The sequence below is a fragment of the Acomys russatus genome, chromosome 2 (assembly GCF_903995435.1).
Source record: "Acomys russatus chromosome 2, mAcoRus1.1, whole genome shotgun sequence".
Classification (NCBI taxonomy): domain Eukaryota; kingdom Metazoa; phylum Chordata; class Mammalia; order Rodentia; family Muridae; genus Acomys; species Acomys russatus.
The window spans coordinates 55,847,116-55,860,786 of record NC_067138.1 but is presented as its reverse complement, the minus strand read 5'-3'; positions in this window follow the sequence as shown (position 1 = coordinate 55,860,786).

Genomic DNA, 13,671 nt, shown 5'->3' with positions numbered 1-13,671 from the left:
TGTTGAATTGCATCTGGCTGGTCTCTAGCGGTCTACAGGGGTCTTGTGACTTGGGCATAACACTTTCCCCAGACAGCTGCTGAGTTTCTCATCATAGAACCAGCAAGCATCTTCACCTGTCCTAGAGAAGACCTACAAATCACCTTTGTTCTTTACCCTTCATTTCTTTCCACACAAGAATTTATCCCCAAAATAGTACATGGCTTAATTTTGTTGCTGTTGTTGTTTCTGCTGTGTGTTAGTTACTTTTTCTGTCACTGTGATAAAATGTGATTTTCCAAAGCAACAAAAGGAAGAAAGATTTTATTTTAGCATACAGCTCCAGAAGAATAGAAATCATCGTGATGAGAAAGGTGGGAGGAGCATGAAGCTGGCAGGTCACGTTTTCATTCATACACAGGAAACAGATACTTCCTGTTAACAAGCAGTGGCACAAGCCTTTAAATGCTCAAATCCCATACTTAGTCATCAAGGCTCTGCCTCCTAAAGTGCTTTCACCTGTGGACAAAGTCTTTAAATACGTGAGTCTATAAGAGAGCATTATTCATTTAGACTACCACACTGTGCTATCTGAATTAGAAAGATGTTCAAAATTTCTCTGTGTGGAGGAGTGGAAAGAGGGAAAAGAATGTGAATAAAATATATGAAAAACTTAAATATGTTTTCTTAAGTTGCACTCATATCAGGACCACTTGTCCTCCACAGACTTTTGGAGATTGGCAGCAAGAATGTTTCAAGCCTGTAGAAGGTTTGATCCTAGACTCCAAAGTTACATGCAATCCTAAATGCACTGAGACTGTAACTGAAACCCTATTCACAAGTCAGCACAAAGTGATCACAACACTGACACCAAACACCATTCAGCTAGTTCACAGCATGACAAGCTGAGGTAACAGCAAACAAAAATCCAAACACCTGCTCCACAAAGGAGAGGATCCATACCAAGGGACAGGTGACCTAATTCCACAATTCTGTTTCATCAGAAAGCTAAAAACAACATGAGTTACTGATTATCAATATGCCTCCTCCAGAAATCTGTACCCCCATTCTAATGTTCCCTAAGAAAAGTAACTTAGCTGATACACAAGACAGTGATCTCAAGATTATAAACGTATTCAAGAACTTCACGGAGGCTATAAATAAATGCCTGAATGAAGGCTCTAAAACTACAAAGAGTTGAATGAAATAATTTGAGATATAATTTAATAGAATTTCTAAAGAAAAGGCAAACTGAAATAGAATGTAAAGTGAAAACTCAGGAAGTTAAAAAAAAAAAAGCTCAAAAGTAAATCTCATCAATAGATTCAGGTGGAAAAAAAAAAACAAAAAAACAAAAAAACAAAACAAAACAAAAACAAACAAACCAGTAAGTCTTGAAGGCAAGGTAGAAGAAATAGACCCCTCAGTCAACTCTGAAAAACTACAAGAAGATCAAACTTATAAATCACAGACATAAGAAGAAGGAGAAAGAACCCAGGTCAAAGCTACAGAAAATACTTTTAACAAAATCATAGAAGAAAATCTCTCGTCTAAGAAAAGAGATGCCTATCAAGATGCAAGAGGCATACAGATCACTAAAAAGGGCCAGAAAAGAAACTTCCTAAATCAACTAATAATAAAAACATTAAACATGAAGAACAAAGAAAGGATATTTAACACAGCAAGAGAGAAATATTGAATCTCTTATAAAGGGGGAACCCTTTAGAATAAAGCCTGAATTTTTGATCAAGACTTTGAAAACGAGAAGAACCTGGGTTGATGTTCTACAAGCTCTCCACAAACATGGATGCCAGCCTAGACCGCTGCACCAAGGAAAGCTTCCAGTTGTAATCAGACAATAACGACTTCTCAGATAAAAACAGATTCAAGAGCCGGGCGTGGTAGAGCCGGGCATGGTAGCGCATACCTGTGATCCCAGCACTCGGGGAGACAGAGGTGTGAGAAGCCCTGTGAGTTTGAGGCCAGCCTGTTCTACAAAGTGACTCCAGACAGCCAAAGCTACACAGAGAAACTCTGTCTCAAAAACAAAACACACACACACACACACACACACACACACACACACACACACCAGGATTTAAGGAATTTATGTCCTCTAAGAGGGTACTGGAAGGCGTATTTTGGTCTAAAGTGAAAGTTAACCACAACCAAGAAAGCACAAAGAATAAATAAATCCAGAACAGATAACCAGCAGAAATGTAAGAAAAGAGCATCGCAATGAAATAATGGTAATTAACACACATTGTTAAATAATAAATCTCAGTATTAATGGTCTCAATTTCCCAAGGGAAAAAAATCACAGACTAACAGATTAGAAAACAGGATCCATCTTTTTGCAGCATCTAAGAAATGCACTTCAGTATCATGGACAGATACACTGAGGGTAAAAGGATGGAAAAAGATATTCCAAGCAAGACAAACTATGAAACAAGCAGGTGGAGGCAGCTACTAGTGCATCCAAGTTGATAAAACAGGCACTACTACAGTTCAAATTACATCACACAGCTGTAGTAGATGACATCAATAACACACTCTCACCAATAGAAAGGTCAGCTAGACAAAAACCTAAATAATCTCTGGAGTTAAAATGACATAATAAATCAAATGAGTCTAGGAGATATCTACAGAACATTCCATCTAAACACTAAATTGTGCACTTTCAGCAGTGCATCCAATATTCTCCAAAATCGACCACACAGTAGGACACAAAGCAAGTCTCAACAAGTTTAGGAAAGCTGTAATAATACCCTGCATTTTTTTCTGACCACTAAGAAATAAAACTGTATATCAACAACATAAAGAAACAGAACATATACAAACTCATGCAAGCTAAGCAACACACCACTGAATTACAAAATTGTTCAAGGGAGAAATAAAAAAATGAAGTTTAAAAATTTCTGGATTCCAAAAATCTATGTGATCCAATGAAGCATTCCAAAGAGGGAAGTCTGTAACACTAAATGTAGGCTCAATTTTCTTAACAATTATACTTTATTATGAACTTATTAACCAAGAGTACGTCACTTATAACCCGACTAACCAAAAGACTAGGAAAAGAGGATTAAAGAATACAATAACAAACCATAAGGATATCAGTTCCGTGGAACGATTCTCCTGGCGTAATCAGCAGGATTTCTTCTACTGGAACCTGGAGTAACCAGAACCCAGAACCTCAGCAGGAGCTGGAGCCCTGAAGCCTTCCCTCAAGTGGTTCTCTCTAGGAGCATCTCGAAGTGCAGCGATGAACAGCCAAAACTATCCCAAGTCTCCAAAGGCCCTGCCTCCAGTTTTGGGCTCATTTATATAGCTCCTCTCAGAGTCTGCTCACAGACCTTTTCAGCTGGCAACAATCAAGCTCCTGCACAAGGTGGTTTGCCTTCTAGTGGATTAACATCACCTGTTCTCTCGCAAGACCATTCCCCATTCCACACTTGGGATCATAACAGAAACAGTCTTATCTCTCCTTCAGTAAATGTGTACAACAAAAATATTCCATGTATATAACAACAATGAACCTTGAAGGCCTTGCATAAACAAGAACAAATAAAATCCTTCTTCAAAGGTGAGTAAACAGTCTAAGGCTAATCAGATTTTATACTGTTATGCATCTTTATTTGTTGCTTAGCTAAAATGTTAATGGCCTTGGTGGTTTAATTGGTATGGTTATAACTATGGCTTGTAACCAGATGGTATAATTAACATATACACCAGAGAATGGCAACCACAGGACCACTCCTCTGCCCGGTGGTTGAATGGTATGATGGATGATATATTCAGGGAGACATTCATTCTCTTTCTAGTCACCAATTTGTAGGACCCATTGTTGCACTTAGGTTCCCTAGTCCTCACATGCCTGTACTCCCAAGTCTACCCCTCTGGAAAGAGAGAACAGGAAGTAGTAATGGACAGGTGCCAACACACAGATTCATGATACAGTTTGGAGAAAGTAGTGCATAATCTGTTCCCAACATATCCAATATTGAAGGAGAGATAAACCTGTTCTTTTTTTTTTTTTTTTTAAGGATCCCAAGTGTGGGATTGGAACAGTCTTGTGAAAGAACAGGTGAGGTTAATCCACTAGAAGACTGATCACCTCGTGCGGAAGTTTGATTGTTGCCAGCTGAAAAGATCCCGTGAACAGACTCTGGGAGAAAATATATAAATGAGCCCAGAATGGGAGGTGAGGCTTTTTGGAGACTTTGGATAGTTTTGGCTGTTCATCACTCCACTTCGAGATGCTCCCAGAGACCCACTCGAGGGAAGGCTTCAAGGCTCCGGCTCCTGCTGAGGTTCTGGGTTCTGGTTACTCTAGGTTCCAGCAGAAGAAATCCTGCTGATTGTGCTAGGAGAATCGTTCCTCGCAACTGATATCCTTAAGGTTTTGTTATTGTGTCCATTAATCCTCATTTCCTATTGTTTTGGTTAGTCGGGTTATAAGACGTATGCTCGGTCACTAAGTTGTTAATAAAATATATTTCTTAAGAAAATTGAGCATACACAATATAGTCCACCTGAGCTTGCCATTTGACATTTGTATTAACATTGTCCCACACCTGTCAAAGTTAGACAGGCAGTGTGGACCTGGATCTGAATGGTTTGGGGATCCTCACCAATGGGTCTTTTAAAGCAGGTATATTATTATTAAAAAACAAAACAAAACAAAACTTTGGCTTAGTCAGATCAGAATTCCCACAGAAATACTGATTTTTTTTCCCCATTGAGCGATGAAAGTTTTGCCCAATAGTTGAGGTGTTTGAGCAGCTCAAGCCCTGTCATCCTAGGACTCAAGTGACAACAGCTCTGTAACCTCCCAGGGCCACTGGTCTCGCATGTTAGTTTCTCCACATATAAAGCAAGAGGAGACTGTTTAGCATTGGGATACCTTGGTTTCTTCCAGGTCCAAGAACAGGTTGCTTGGTGTACTAGATGAGGAGAAGATGGCTTTATTTCTTCAAAAAAGAAATGGATGATCTCATGAGGTGGATCTTGGATTGGGACTGAGCCCCTCCTGGAGTTATAGTATGGTTCTCTCTCTCTCTTCCCCCCTCCCTCTCCCCCTCCCCTCTCCTTCCCCACCCCCACCCATGTGTGTGTGTGTGTGTGTGTGTGTGTGTGTGTGTGTGTGTGACAATTTTGTGGACATCCTTTTATTTCAAGTCTTTTGGTTGAATTGTTGTGAAATGGAGAGGGCTATAGGCTCCCAAATTTACAGGTGGAAATTGGCAACACCCTTTTGGAGATGTGCCATCTTATCTTTATCCTTCCAGGTGGCCCATGCTGCATAGCTCCAGGTGGGAGTGTTAGCCCAGTGATCATTGTAACATGTGGTTCAGGCTGAGGCCTCTTCATACTTATGTTTATCATTGAGCCTGTATTCCATCCTCATGACAGACTTTCACAGTTGATGATCAGCAAAAAAAAAAAAAAAAAAAAAAAAAAAAAAAAAAAAAATATATATATATATATATATATATATATATATATATATATATATATATATATATTGCTAATGGTCATACACATAACAAAAACTACTGACACTGGCAGGTGGGGACGTGGATTCATCAAATAAACATTCCTTGTCTCAGAAGTGCCAGGCTGTAAAGCATTCTTCACTAGGGAAGTACTGTGGGTTTAAAACAGTGTGCTGGGTTTCCTATTGGCAGATAAAAAAATTTGGTCTTGTTGTTCACACCAGTCCCTAAGATTCTCCCCTGGCAGGAGAAACTGTATGGCAGGGTAAGGCTGGAGCCATGTTGTATAGTGTAGATGCAAGAATCACAGGAGGAGGGTTGTAAAACCCACAAGTGTTAGTAACAGTAAACAGTAGTTACACATCCTACCCCAAAGAAGGAAAAAGGTGTTAAAAGGAACATGTCTTAGTTATGGTTTCTACTGCTGTGATTTAAAAAATAATGTCACCATTGGGTGCAGTGGCTCATGCCTTTAATTCCAGCACTCAGGGAGGCAGAGGCAGGTAGGTCACTGTGATTTACAGGCCAGCCTGGTCTCCAGAGCTAGTCCAGGACAGCCAAGGCTACAAAGAGAAACCTTGTCTCGAAAAACAAAACAACAGCAAAACTGTGGGAGGAAAGAGTTTACCTCATCTTACACTTCCAGGTGATAGTCGCATCACTGAGGGAGGTCAAACTGGTAACTCAAACAGGGCAGGCATCTGGACACAAGGGCTCATGTAGAGTCCATGAAGGGGTGCTGCTCACTGGCTTGGTCCTCGTGGCTTGCTCAGCCTACCTTATTATAACCATCTAGGACGACCTGCCCAGGCTTTACATCACCCCAAGGAAGCTGGGACTTCACACATCCAATCAGTCACAGGGTCAATAAAGTACACAAGACTCTAGCTTGTGCCGAATTGACATAAAAGTAGTCAGCGCAGAGCAGAACCTTTCAGCATAAGTGAGGTTGGCTGGGCCACTTCTGCCAAACTGCTGAGAAAGCTAAAGTGAGGACCAGAGCAACAGATGAAGACAAAGGGCAGCCGAGCATAACGACGGGACAGAAATATTTACTATGCTTCTAGTGGTTGGCCTGTTGACTCCTTCAGCTTCTGCTGTGTGTAGCCATCGGAGTATCTAGGACAAGGCTGTAATCTTTGGGTGTTGTCATCCTTTGGTTCCTCTGGGTTATCTGGCATCTCATCTGGCCTCTCTGCAGAGTGAGCTTACACAGGGTTGATCGCTCAGGGACACACACATAATTGCCAGACGCTGGTTTTACCATGTCATGATGTATGTAAGTAATCACTTCTGTCACCTTCCACTGCAGTAAGAGTGGGTAAAACAATTTACAGATCTTTTCAGGGGTGTTTCGGGCTGGGTATTTATGTCTCTAACCCATACTGCATCTCCTAGCTTAAAGTGGTGGGCACCCATGGTCAAGTTCACAGATGTGTGGACACTATGATGCACACGATGAGCCAAGAACTTGCGTCTATTGTCTTAAAGTGGTATTACCCAACTCTCCCCCTATATATGTCTACTAATGAGAGGAGGACATCCGTGAAGAATTTCGTAAGGAGAGAAGCCTGTCTGTTCTGTAGCAGAAGGTCTGATTCTTAACCAAGCAGTTGGTAACAACTGATCTCAATGGAAGCGAGTCTCTTGACACAGTGTGCTTAACTGCAGTTCATGTCTAGTTCGTGCACTCTACCTTCTCAGAGCCCTGGGAGTAATTACTGTGAATAACTTCTAAATTATCTTTAACACTTTAGCCACCTTGGCCACCAGCACTGGCCAGTTGTCTGAGTCTGCAGTGATACGAACGCCAACCCAATGGATGCCCTTCATTTACAGACGTCAAGTCACCACCTCTGTGTCTTCTCCGTATGGGTAGTTCCCTGCTGTTCCAGAAACAGTTTTCACATTGCTTACACACCAACTGGGCTATGCTAGAGGCAGAAGAATGTAAAAGTATTGACCCGGAATAGTGTTAAGAGCCAATACGATTTGCCTGATATGAGCAGGAGTCCAGGCCTCGAGATTGCTGTTCTCCCATCCAAAACCTTCCACTACCACTAGGGAGCGAGCTTCTAACTGTCGGTTTCAGATGAGGTGGTCCTATGTTGGGAATAGCTGGGGTCCCATTTAGCTAACTCTCTGGGGAACAGTGTGACGACTGGAGCCGTGACGCTACTGTTCCTCTTGTAGCAGCAGCTTTCGCCTCCTGTCCTGCTTTACAATCTCCTCAGGCAGTTGCAACATTTCCCTTGTGGTATCCCCAGCGGTGTGCAATGCCCACTTGTTTAAGGTCCCACACAGCCTGTAAAAGTTCCAGATTTCCTTGCCTCTAAAAGCCTCAGATTTCCTCAACATGCTTTGTGACTTTTGCTCCAGAAGTAATCATGCTCCTTTCTTTATAGAGGCCCTGTGTACATGGGGTGAGGTGAAGGCATTACCAGAAGATATCTATCTATCTATCTATCTATCTATCTATCTATATATATATATATATAGTGTGTGTGTGTGTGTGTGTGTGTGTGTGTGTGTGTGTGTGTGTGTCTGCACTTTGCCTTGCTTCTAGATGGAATGTTTGGGCCAAAGCTTCAAGTTCTTTCTGCTCATGGACTCCTGACCACCCTGGCATTTGATGAGCTAGGACTGACCCTTGTGTTTCATTAAAGTCATCGTCACTGGGTCACCTGGATTCAAAAGCAGGTGCCTAAGGAATTTCTGAACCCAGCATGGAGTTGTTGGGACTGGAAATAGAGCAAACAGTCTCTTTCCTCTCTGGGCCAAGCAGGTGCTGGCCCTGGGATAAATAGAAGCCAAGACTTGACTCTTCGCTGACAGAGTTGAGCCCTTCTCTTAAGCAACCATGCCCCTCCCATCCAATTCTCTTCTCCGGTCCTGGGCAGCAGTAAGTCATCCCTCAGTTGGAGCAATGTGAAAGTATGTCTGTCTTCTGCAACATTCTAAATATGAGGCTACCATGGTGCTAACAATGGTCAGCTAATGCTAAACCCCTGAGGAGGCCAAGTCCAGGTCCTTGTTATCTAGGTTTTCCCATTAAAAGACAAAAATTGTCTGGCTCTCTGAGGAGCAAAGTGGAAACAAAGAAGGCACCTTTAAGGTCAAAGCACATGAAAAAGTGATATATTGTATGAAAATAACTTCATTTTCAATAAAAGAAGTAAAATTAGGAAGGAGGAAAGGAAGGAAGGAAGGAAGAAAGAAAGAAAAGAAAAGAAGAGAAAGAGCTTCCATAGGAATTAGACCCAGAAATGTGTGAACATTGAGGACAGCCGGGTTCAGGGTCCAGGTGGCCTGGCCTACCCTGATCACTACCAGTGAGGCTCTCTCACTTTTCCACATGCACCTGAAATCCCCTTGGGCCTGGCCAGCAAAGGCTACTACATTAACCACCCACTGATTCTCAGCTGCTCTGGGTAGGAAGGCCGGTGTAATAACCAAATGCCTCACAGATGCCTTTGTAAAATTCATTCGTGGTCTCTTTGGGTTCCTGAAACACCCCTGAGATCTTTATCATGTTGGCGCCCCTCTTGCCTCCTCCTTTCCTGCTCTCTCAAAGAGCCTCCTGGTAGCATTTGGGTTTCTATAAACCCAGTTTATCATTCGGGTCCTGCGATGTGTTCTTCACCGAGCTGAATCTGAGCGTTGGCTGGGACATTATCTACTTCAGCCCGGGCGCGTTCTCCTACCCATTTTAAGCAGCCTGAGTAAAGGTCTCTCCTGGATGTTAAACAGGTCGAAGTACCTAGAAATCATCCACTCAAAAAAAAAAAAAAAAAAAAAAAAGGATGTAGACTTAGATAACGGACTTTATCAAGTCAACTAGAACTGGGGGCGTTTCTGTGAAGGAAGGCATGCGATATTTCAGTGGTGGAGAAGGGCTGGTTAAGGAAGGTCCTCTGCCCCCCTTGTATCCGTCCTTCCTGATCGTGACAGAAAGGTCTCAAGGTCCCCCGGGCTTCCCTCAGCATTGGAGGCCTTTGTACACGGGAGGCTGCTGACTCAGCTCTCTCTGCCCTTCCCTTTCATAGCAGAAGGGTTAAAACTGGAGATTCCAAGGAGGCAAATGTGAGGGAGAAAGAAGGCGGTGCCTAGCCAGGCCTCAGCTGCCACAGAGACAGGTGCCATGTGGCGGAGGGATTTCCTCTGGTTTCTCAGTCTTCTCTAGAGGATGCCATGACATCATGATTTTCTAATTCTTTTGCAGGCATGTTTCTAAGCATTGTGGACAGCGAGAATCCATCCTGCCAGTAATCAGTGTAGGGAAGCTAGCTGGAGGGCCCTGGATTCCCCATGACAACCTCTGTGTAATACACACAAGGAAATGGAAAATAAGCATATTTTCCCCAGCAAAATAAATAAATTTAAGAGTAGGTAGAAATGACACTCTAACCAAGATTATATGGCACTTAGTAAACACTTGAGCATGTAATTTTGAATTCCTTATAAACCTTGACAAAAGTCTCCACAGAATAAGAAAGTAAGAAAGAATTGTATAAATGTGATCATAAATGATTCAGTTGTTTCTGGAAAGTGGTAAATAATCAAACTTGCCTTGTGGTTAATATGTTAAAATGTACTGCAGTGCGTTCATGTCATGGCAAAAAAACAAGCTTAGCACATTATCTGGTGATTATTATTTTTTTTTAATGAGCCATACACCAACACTTGCTGACCTGCCTGCAAGGTCCAATGGAAGACTCTGTAATCGCTGTTAGAGGTCAGGGAAAAATGAAACCTAGCCTATGTTTAATAACAGTTAAATTATTAGAGACATAAGATGTTAATACGTTTCATCTTTGACTTTCCCCCCTTTATTACAGTTCCCTCAATGAGAAAACATTGAAATAATTAGATGGCAACTTACAGACTCATTCAAACAAGAGTTTACAACTAGGGACGAGAAGGTTAAACAAGCCCACAGGGAATCCTGACTCAATTTCTGTGCAACCACAAAAGTGCAACCATCTCTGTGTCCTGCTCCCACTTCCCATCTCTTGGGACTTCCTTTCCTCCAGCTGCACGAAAAGAATTATTGATGGTATAAGAGTGAAACAAGGACTCATCTGGAGTCCTTGGGATTAATAAAAAATAACAGTCTTGTAGTAAGTAGACAATTGTTAATGTGGTAGGCACTTCACTGCCTTAAGGATGTTGGATGCATAAATGCTACTCCTTCTGCCTATTGTAGCATCCCCCCTTCTGCCAATGAGCTTGCAATGATAGAAGCAATAACCGTAATTGCTGTCTACTAAACTACCATCATTGAGGAAAGAGGCATGGATTATCGTAATCACAACACCTCTCCTATTATCCCAAACTCACTGATGATGAAACTTAAGTTGAGAGATGTTTCTTAGCTTATCTAATAATGCACAACTAAGCAATGGCAGTGGGACCAAAACTCCATCTCAAGTTCTGTCTCATTGCAAAGTCCATAGACCATTGCTTCCAATGGTCACAAACAGTACAAGAAGCAGCAGGTGCAATGTGATTATGCACCTGCAAGGGTTTAAAAAAACTGGTTGCAAGGGATTAGAATAGTAGAGGTGATACTGGGATATGAGATTAGAAACTTTGGTCCAAGAGAAGAGTTTGCAGTTATGACAAATACTGATTCTAGACTTACTGGCAATTGAGTCATGTGTTTAAGGAGTACCTCTCCTTATTTAACTGAAAAAGTCACATTAAAATTTCACCCTTTTTTTTTTTGCAATTTTATTAGTTTTTTGAGATTTCATTTAATGTGTTTTGATCACATTTAGACCCCTCCTTCAATTCCTCCCAGATCCACCTCCTACTTTCTGTCTACTTAATATTGTATCCTCCTCCTCTTCCTCTTCCTCCTCCTCTTCCTTTTCCTCCTCCTCTTCCTCTTCCTCCTCCCCCTCCTCCTCCTGCTCTTTCTTCTTTTAATCCACTAAGTCCAATTTGTCCTGCCCATACACATTTTTATCACTGGTTCTCCACTGAAGCAGGGTCAACCTACTGGGGCTAATCCCTTAAAGAAAACTTACTCTTACTCTCCTAGCAGTTGTCAATAGCTCCTCAGCTAGGGGTAAACTCTATGCCCCTTTTATATTGGAGTTTTTAATTTGCATGAGCTTGGACACATTTTGTGCATGGGACACAGCCCTGTTGTATATAGAAAACACTGCTTTCCTGTAGCTTCTGCCTCTTAGAACTTCCCACCCTCCTCTTCTGAAATGATACCAGAGCTTTGAGTTTTGGGGGAGGCGTTGTGGTATAGCTAATGGCCCATTTGGAGCTGCTTATTCCAGTCGCTTATTCTTTATACTTCACTTTATAACCAACTGTAAGCATCTGTTAGTCATTCGTGTTGCAGTTGCTCCTTTGGGCAGGTGCTGCCAGGGCAGTCATTACTGTAGATCTCGGTTTACAGCAAGGTGAGGCTGGTGACTACTTTTCTTTCCTGGGATTCTGTGTAAATCTTCTAGCACTATGAGAGCTAGCCAGTAGGAATAAAACTTGCGCTTGATTTTTCCATGTCCAATGACTCAAGTATATCATCAAGTTCTGGAAGGTAACTAAAATTACGGGCAATAGCTTGTAGCAGTTTGGGGTCTGTGAGACCTCACTAGCCAACAACTCCAAAAGAGGTGACTCATTCCTTGTACGTGTATTTTATTTGTTAGCCTCTGGTGTCTAGTATGAGCTTTGCTGTCCTGTTATAAAGCAACTCCTTTAAAACTCTGTGTGTGTATGTATATTTTATGAAGGGTCTACAGCAATGGTTCTACACGACTTTTTGTTAGCTATCCTCCTTTAGTTTTCGTTTTCTCTCCCCTTACTTCCTCCCGTGTTGTTTTGAATGAGAAGGGCCACCATAGGCTCATATATTTGAATGCTTGCTTGGTCCACAGTTGGTGGAACTACTTGGGAAGGAGGTGTGGCCTTATCGAAGGGGGTGCCAAAAGTTCATGGCATTCACAGGAAACACACACACACACACACACACACACACACACACACACACACACACACACACTCTCTCATCTGCTTTTAGATCAAATGTAAACTCTCAGCTAATTCTCCAGCACCATGCCTGCCTGCCTGCCTGCTGCCTTGGTCACCACAATGATTGTCATGGACTCACCCTCTGAAACTGCAAGCCACAATTAAATGCTTTCTTCTATAAATTGCCTTGAACTTAGTTCTTTGTCACAGCAGTAGAAAAGCTTATATGCCCATCCTGCACCCCAATGTAACTCTTCTGTTTCATTCCTCTTTAACATTTCACTGAACCCTATATCCCTTCCCTTGGAAGCAACCCCTCAGGCCTCTTATTAATTTCCTGACATTTATGAGTCTGCCAAATGAGGTACACATAGAACAGATGTGGAAATGAGCATTGTGGATATAATGTGAGAGATAAGGTAAATACTAGTGCTTTGGGGGCATGAAAGGAACATAATATGCTACCCTAAGGGAACCAGAGGCTTAAAGGAAGGAATGACTCCCGAAGTGGACAAGCAATTGGACATTTTAAGGCAATCAGTGGAAACATTGTAAGCAGAAAACCCTAGGAAAGACAGCATGTATTTGAGATGGGATCCATTCTGCAATGTGGAAGGAGCAAGGTGCAAGATGAGGATAAGGAGATAGACAGTTTGTGGATTTAAAAAAGTTTTAAATACAATGCAAAAAGTTTTATCTTACTGTGAAGTTTAGAGAAGCCACTGAATTGTCATGATAGCAACAAGCATGAAAGTTGATTTTATAAATACTCTGGAGATCGACTAAAGAAGACTAGAACCAAGAAGTAGAGTCGTGAGCCTTCTGCAGGGATCCAGATGAGAGATGATGACCCAGAGTGACAGAAACAGCCACAGGAATGGGAGAAACATTAGAGAAGTTCACGTGGAGATCCGCCTGGAGGAAGCACGGAAACTGCCGATGAGCTAAGTTGCAGCCTGAGGTTACCGTAGATGCTACTTCCGGAATGACTCAAAGGGAAATGGGTTGCCGATGAGAACAGGAGATAAGGATGCTACGCCAAGTTTCAGCTCAGGGACCCTAAAAGCAAACAGTTCCAATCCCTAGCCTTGGCCAGAAGCCAGGCATCTGTGTAGGAAATGATGAAAAAGTACTTTCATAGTCTGTCTCTTCTCCTAAGTGAGCGCCAACCCCAGGTGAGGGCGGGACTGAAACTCCCACCCCT